Source organism: Rissa tridactyla, chromosome 25 (genome assembly GCF_028500815.1).
Source record: "Rissa tridactyla isolate bRisTri1 chromosome 25, bRisTri1.patW.cur.20221130, whole genome shotgun sequence".
Classification (NCBI taxonomy): Eukaryota; Metazoa; Chordata; class Aves; order Charadriiformes; family Laridae; genus Rissa; species Rissa tridactyla.
Genome location: NC_071490.1, coordinates 1,149,365 through 1,157,279, shown reverse-complemented (window position 1 = coordinate 1,157,279; position 7,915 = coordinate 1,149,365).

Here is a 7,915-nt window from a genome sequence, read left to right as displayed (position 1 = left end):
GCTGCCCGTCTCTCCTCACAGGGCGTTCCGAATTTGGGCCAGGACAGGCTTGTACTTTATTTGGTTTGGCATCTGTGATGATCGGACTCATACAGAAATGTTTGAATTCAGTCCATATCTCCAGAGGCATGATCCCGCTTTGCCCTTTAAGCCCGAGGCTTTAGGTAAATGTGTCGTCGCAGTAGCAGACCTGTCTGCCCGTGGCGCAGCTCCGTAATAAAGGGTGCTCCGTAATAAAGTGCAGCGCCTGGAGGTTGGCTTCTTCTTCTGGCTGAAGTCAGGAATAGGTTCCAGGAACTTCCCTCTCCATGGGCTGCTGCCCCGCTTGCTTCTCCATGGGCTCATGGGAAGGGTCAGAGGGAATGAGGGATGGACTCAGCTGCGTCACGTGGGTGTCCAGTGCCACTGGGGATGGGGAACAGGCTCTGAATTGCCTGCTCAGGGCTGTTCCACTTGCAGCAGAGCTGAACGGTAGCTGCCCGGCTTTCTGGAAGGGAACCCGGAGCCCCCAGGAGAGCAGAGGGCATGTACAGGAGCCATGTTCCTGAGGTGGGCCTGACAGAACAAGAGACTGTCCAAGTGATGTTATCCAAAGGTGAAGCACTGTATTTAAGTATCCACAAGCAGACAAGGTCTCTGCCAACACCAGGAGAGGCAGTGGGGAGCCAGAAAGACCAAGACAAGCACACTGCTGGGCGATTAACGTCTTCCTTAGTAAAAGAACATGGGTGGGTCAACATGCTCCCTGGCCAACATCCGGAGTCAGAGGGAATGCTTTGTGCTCCTTCCACAGCTGCAGACCTCTGGGAAGTGCTCCCATCTACCCAGAGCTGCTTCCCAGCCTGACCAGCGTGGAGTTACGCCATGGCCCAGGGCACCACAACCCCCTTTTGCTGCAGAGTGGCACCACCAGCTCCAGGCCCTGCAGGGAACACGGGGAGGAGAGCAGGAGCCCCAGGAGGTGTGAGGATCAGAGGAGGGATGGGGAGAGGTCAGACAGGAGCGGATCCAGGCTGAGAATTTCCTCACAGAGAAGAATGCTCGTGCTCAGCTAATCCAAGGCAGTGCCAAGGGTTTGGTCACCCTAAAGCATGCTCGTGGTGCAGCGTCAGAAGTGCACGCTGTCCTGGTACACTAGCAGGCCTGGGGAGTAGCTGAAGGATGGGTGTCCCCCGCTCACCATCATCCCTCCTGAAGGGTGGCACCAAAAGGGAGGCTGTGACCCTGTGTCAGGGCTTGCACTGAAGGAAGAATAGACCCAGAAGCCACTTCATTTCACTGCTGTCCTTCAGTCCCTGCTGGACCACTCCATGACCTGGAGACAGCCTCCCTTGCCCAGTCTGCCAGTCCCTATCCCAAAAGTCACCTCCAAACAAGGCTACTCAGCCAGGGCTGAGCTGGAGGACAGGAGTCCAGCTGTGAGCACAGAGTGGACAAGGCCTCTCCCGGGTCATCTGCAGGGCTAGAAGCCTTTGTGTTCCCCACAGGAAAAGGCAGCATGTGGAGGAGAACCTGGGAAACTGCAGACCATCCCTATATGCCCCTGGACCCTCAAGAAAAGTCCCTCAATGCAAAAAGCCAGCCTGGCTTGATGCCCGCGTGAACAGACAGGAAAACCTTCCACAGCAGCTTCATTCAAGACCCATGTCCCCATACCAGCCAGTTCCAGCCCTCACCTTTCACCACGGCCGTGGGCAGCGCTGATCACGTTTCAACGTGACCATCTCCATCCTCCTGCTGGGCTCAGTGGCTGTATCAGTAGGACAGGCAGTCCTGCCCTGCCCCTGTCCATGCCCAGACCCCTGCAAACCACAGAGCAGGTGCGACTGGAAACCAGCAGCTGGAACACAGCTGAGACTGGGCAGTGCCAGCCCCGCCACTCCTGGCAGCCCCTCTGTAGCCAGAGCAGCTCTCCACGGTCACTAAAGGACTCAACGCTGCTTGTGGAGCCAGGTGTCCCTTGGAGGCTTCAGCCACTGGCACTACCTGCTGGGAACTGTGCACCCAGTGCCACGTGTCGGTGCCCTGCACTGCAGCTCATGGTGCCTCCTCTCTCAGGAGAACCACTGGCTGTGTTACTCCCTGACCAGTTGTGCAGAGGAGCTGCTGGAGGTCTTCTCTCTTGAGCCCCATGGCCCCTGGGATGGGGGGTGGAAAGGATAAAAGACAATGAGGACAAGACAAAGAGTGGCAGAAAGGAGCTTTTCTAAAGAGTTTTAGGGGTGGAGGGGAAGGGGGAAATCGCCATGACAGTGGATCAGCGCTAGATCAGGAGAAAGCACTGCCCAATCTGACCTAACCGTAAAGTTCTCCCTGCTCAGGGCAGACCATGATGCTCGAGACCTCCAGAGGTCACTTCCACGCCATACCCCTGTAGGGGGAGAGAATGCACGGTGGGTGCGAGGGTAGTGAACACTGCTGCGTGTTGAGGATTTGCTGACATTTGTAATCCCTGGTCAACCCTGTCCTCAGGATTACACAGTGACTGAGTTCATCCCCAAAAGGAGGATGGGCACGAGGCACCAGGAGTCCAACTAGCACAGGGATACCACAGAAAATTTCTCAGAAATGCTGCCGGGCATGCCAGAATCACAGAGTAAGGAGTGTTGGAAGAGGCCTGCGTAGACGGCCTAGTCCAATCTCTTGTTAAGCGAGCTTGGCCACCTGGGGCAGGTTGTCCAGGACTGGGATTGAATATCCCCACGGAGGGAGACACCACAATCTCTCTGGGCAACCAGTTCCCGTGATCAGCCACCCACAGTCAAGAAGTGTTTTCTTACGTTCAGATGAAATGTCATGTCTTTCAGTTTGTGCCCGTGGCCTCTTGTCTTGTTGCTGGGTATCCCTGAGAGCCTGACTCCCTCTTCTCCATGTCCTCCCATCAGATATTGATGGACTTTGACAAGAACCCTCTTGGAGCCGGCTCTTCTCTAGGCTGAACAGTCCCAGCTCGCTCAGCCTCGATTCACGTGAAGGGTGCTCCGGTCCATTAACCATCTTTGTGGCTCTTCATCGGACACACTCCTCTAAGCCCATGTCCCTCCTGTTCTGGGCAGTCCAGCACTGGACACGGCACTGCAGAAGTGGTGTTACCAGCGCTGAGGAAAGAGGAAGGCTCACCATCCTCATCCTGCTGGGAATGCTATTCCTAATGCACCCCAGGAAGCTCTTGATCTTCTTTGCCACAAGGCCACACTGTTGGCTCATGGTCAGCTGCTTGTCCACCAGGAGGCCCTTCTCTGCCAAGGCGCAGAGAAGCTCTCAGTCAGTCAGGCCCCAGCCTTTACTGGTGCAGGGCATTATTTCTCCTCACGTGCAGACTTGCTTTTCCCATTGTTGAATTTCATGAGATTCCTTTCTTCCCCGTTCTCCAGCCTGTCGAGGTCTTTCTGGATGGTAGAACACCCATCTGTTTTATCTCCCAGTTTTGTGGCATCAGCAACTTGCTGTGTTTGCCCGATCCTTGAGGTTCTTGATGAAGAGGTTAAGCACTGTAGGAGCCAGTATGAATGCCAGGGTTACACGAGGGACTGGCCTCCTGCTGGGCTTTGTGCCACTGGTCTGAGCCTGTCTATTGGATCAGTTCTCAGTCCACCTCAGCTTCAACTTGTCTAGCCTACCCTTCCTCAGCTTGTCTTGGAAGATGGTAGATGAGACAGGCTGACAGCTCCCCAGATCCTCCTTCTCGCCCTTCTTAAAGATAGGACTTACGTGTGCTTCCTTCCAGTCCTTGGGAACCTCTCCCAGCAACCATGACCTTTCCAAGTTCATGGAGAGGGGCCTTGCAGTGACATTGGCCAGCTCCCTCGGCACTTTAGGGGGATACGAGCACATCGAGGGCTAGTCGGCACGGCTAAGCCTCCCTGACATGGCCACCCCCACGGGGGCACACCTGGGCAGCAACAGCCCCCCCCGGGCAGCAAGGTCCTCCTCAGCCACTGGTGCTGCCACCCCCCACCCAAGCTGTTGGGGACCTGGCAGGCAACATTGCACTGCCCGAGGATGTGCTTCTGGAAGAGGTCATAATGCTCTTTGATTGCTCCCTGGATCATCCTGGTGGGTCAGCCAGGATGGTCCCAGCAGTGTCCCCACACCTGGCAACCCTGGTGGCACCGGCGGCACCATCTCCCACTGTGACATCGATGCACTCTCGCTGCCCATGGAGCTGCTCACCCCTGACTACAGCGTCCCGGAGACATCCAACGCAATCCTGAGCGTAGACCGATTCACCACCATCGAGATGGAGCCCCAGGAGCCACGGTCAGCTGCAGGGATGAACCTGCCACAGTCCCAGCCTGGTCTGCCCAAAAAACCGGGGGGAAAGCACCGTAAGAGCACCTTGCCAGAACTACGCAGTAAGCACAGGCTTCCCGTAGCCAGCACTGGGGTGGAAAGGTGGGATTAGACCCACAGCAGGGATGAGATGGAGATGGACTGGGGTGTGGTGTAGTTGGGGGTGAAGTGGGGTGGTGTTATATTATAACAGCTTTTGTGACACCTTTGCTCTTTTTTTTTTGTTCTGTGAAAAGCTGTTTATCCAGAACTGCTCCGTGCCCATGCGGAGGCGGGGAGGGAGCACAGGGAAACACCACCCAAGATGGGCAAAAGACCCGCTGAGCCCCACATCAGAGCCAGAGAGCCCCGAAGGGCACTGGGCCGTCCCCAGGGCTGAGTCGCTGCCAGCGGGGCAGGCAACGGTGACTCGCCTATCCCCTTCCATGGAGGAAGCAGCCCTTTGACGGGGGAACCAGGACAGACGGGTCCCTGCAGGACTCACAGACGCAGCGGGGCTCAATTTATGGGGTTTCATTCTCATGCTGTATGCGGGAATTCTGTGTATTCTGCCACCAGTTGGTCACTTGGGCCAGCTCTGCCAGCTGTGTCCCCTCCCAACTTCTTGTGCACCCCCAGCTGACTCCCTGGCAGGGTGGGGCGAGAAGCCGAAAAGGCCTTGACTCCACGTACGCTGGACTCGGCAGTAACTAAAACATCCCTGTGTTACCCACGGCTGTTTTCTGCACAAGTCCAAAACGTAGCCCTATACCAGTTAACTATGACAAAAATTAACTCTACCCCAGCCCAGACCAGCACAACAGGCAGTTTCTTCCTGCGAGTCCTGCCCATCTTCATCTACTGCCAAGACTTCGTATCTGTTGCTGGTCGGTATACACAAGGAAACGGGGGGAACGTGATATCCTGCCACCATGCGTCACCACAGACCATGACGCGTCCTTCCCCAAGGCGCCGTCTCTTTGCTGTTGGTGCTCCTTGTCTGCTAGTCCTTGGAGGCCAGTGTCTCAGGACCGGATTTTTCTTCTTTGCCACACCTCAAGCAATACTTTATCCATTTTTTTTTTTCCCCGTCTAACACAGCGTCGCCCGCTGACTTCCTCCCGCAGCTCCCGCCTGCTGTCTGAGGGACTCCAACCGGAGCACACCTCGCGCAGGTGGAGCTTGCAACCCTCCTCCGCGCAGGAGTGCGGGGTACAGACCTTACAGCCCTCCACCCGGACGGCAGCTTCCCCGCGAGGAAGCCCTGTCTGAGTGGCCGCCTCCTGGGCCAGCCTGGCGAGGGAGGGAGATGGTGCCCAACCGCTGCGGAGCACAGCCCTCCCCCCGTGCCGCTGCCACCAGCCTTCCAGAGATCCCAAAGCCTAAGAAGCCTTTCTCATTCCCTGGAGACCTCAAGCTGCTGGGTGGGTTTGCATGGCCAACGGCTGTCTGGGGTCGAGGTGACCATCGGGGCTGCGGCATAAGGCTGCAGGTGGGCAGAGCAGGCAGCAGCCCCGCAACGGAAGAGCACGCTGCCCTTCTCCCGCCTCCTCCCACGCAAACCGTCCTTCGAACTCCCGCTTGCAGCGCGCTGGTTCGCTGCCGCTCACCCAGGGCCTGCTGATACATGGCTTCTGGAATCGGCGGAGTCCTTGCCACCTGCAGAGTCATAGAATCATAGAATCATAGAATCTTCATGGTTGGAAAGGACCTTTGAGATCATCGAGTCCCACCATACACACACACACACACAAAAAAAAAAAAAAAAAAAAAAACAACAACCTACAATCACTGCCCTTCAGAGCATGCCCTGAAGTGCCAAATGTAGACATTTCTTAAATACCTCGAGGGATGGGGACTCAACCGCCTCCCTGGGCAGGCTGTTCCAGTGCCTGACCACTCTTTCAGTAAAGTCATTCTTCCTGATATCTAACCTAAACCTCCCCTGCCGCAGCTTCAGACCATTTCCTCTGGTTCTGTCGTTATTCCCCTGGGAGAAGAGGCCAACACCCCCCCTCTCTACACCCTCCTTTCAGGTAGTTGTAGAGGGCAATGAGGTCTCCCCTCAGCCTCCTCTTCTCCAAGCTAAACATGCCCAGCTCCCTCAGCCTCTCCTCATATGCCCTGGTCTCCAGACCCCTCACCAGCCTGGTAGCTCTCCTCTGGCCACGCTCCAGCACCTCAATGTCCCTCTTGTACAGAGGGGCGCAGAACTGAACACAACACTCGAGGTGAGGCCTCACCAGTGCCCAGTACAGAGGCACCATCACTTCCCTGCTCCTGCTGGCCACGCTGTTCTTGATACAAGCCAGAATGCTGATGGCCTTCTTGGCCACCTGGGCACACTGCTGGCTCATGTTAAGCTGGCTCCACCAGCACCCCCAGGTCCTTTTCTGCTGGGCAGCTTTCCAGCCACTCTGCCCCCAAGCCTGTAGCGTTGCTTGGGGTTGTTGTGACCGAAATGCAGGACCTGGCACTTGGCCTTATTAAACCTCATACAGTTGGCCTTGGCCCATGGATCCAGCCTGTCCAGGTCCCTCTAGAGCCTTCCTACCCTCCAGCAGATCAACACTCCCACCCAGTTTGGTGTCATCTGCAAATTTCCTGAGGGTGCACTCAATCCCCTCATCCACAACATTGCTAAAGATATTAAACAAAACCGGCCCCAAAACTGAGCCCTGAGGGACACCACTGGTGACGGGCCGCCAAGAGGATTTCACCGCATTAGTCACAGGATGAGTTTTGCAAGAGCACCCTCTGTCTGCTCCATTTTAGCTGTGCACTTTGGGATGGGGAATCACGCCTGCTGTCGATCACCTTAAGAAAGACGCCTGGTAGGACTAATGGAGACGTAGATTGCTACTTCCCAAGTCTTTAGGCAGACTAAGACTCGTTTTATGAAAGCTACACAGGTGCCCCAACGATTAGAGAATGGAGCTCCACCAGATGTGCTTCCAGGAATGGGATGGCAGCGAGGAAGAAAGGGGTGGCTTGGCAACCACCCTGGGATTTGGGAAACTTAAAGAGTGCTCTCCTCTTCCCCCACCACTGCTTTCCTCAGGGAGATGTTTTCTTAAATAAGAAAACTCTACCAGCTAGGTGTGAGTTCACAGTAGCGTGAGGTAACTCACGTCGAACTGCAGCCAGTGTAGTGGCACTAATTAAAATCTGGAGCTTCCATTGGAGACCAAGGCATTTCCTCCACTCAGCCTATCTGCACCCCACAGCTGACCCTGACTGCTGTGGGAAACAAGCGTCCTGGCCCTCCCGGCAGGATGGGGAAAAGCTTCAACTTGTCCCTCATCCGGCACCACGCACCCTGATGAAGATCTGGCTCTTCCTGCTACAAAGATGCGGGCATCCAAAAGCCGCAGGCTGTTAGGAGGTGCCCGCCAAAAGCGGTTCCCCTAGGGGGTGAGAACAAACCTGGGTTTTGTCCCCCCCCCGGCGCCTTTGCCGCGGGCGCCAGTCCCAGCCGTTTGGGATTTTGGTCCGCCGGCGCAGCTTTGGTGCCCATCCACAGGTCCGCCAAGGCTAGGAAAGCCCAGCGCCCCGCAGCTGGCGCGGCAGCGGAAGCGTTTCCCTCAGGGGGTGAGAACAAGCCCGAGTTGTCCCCCCCTGGTGCCATCGCCGGGAGTGCCAC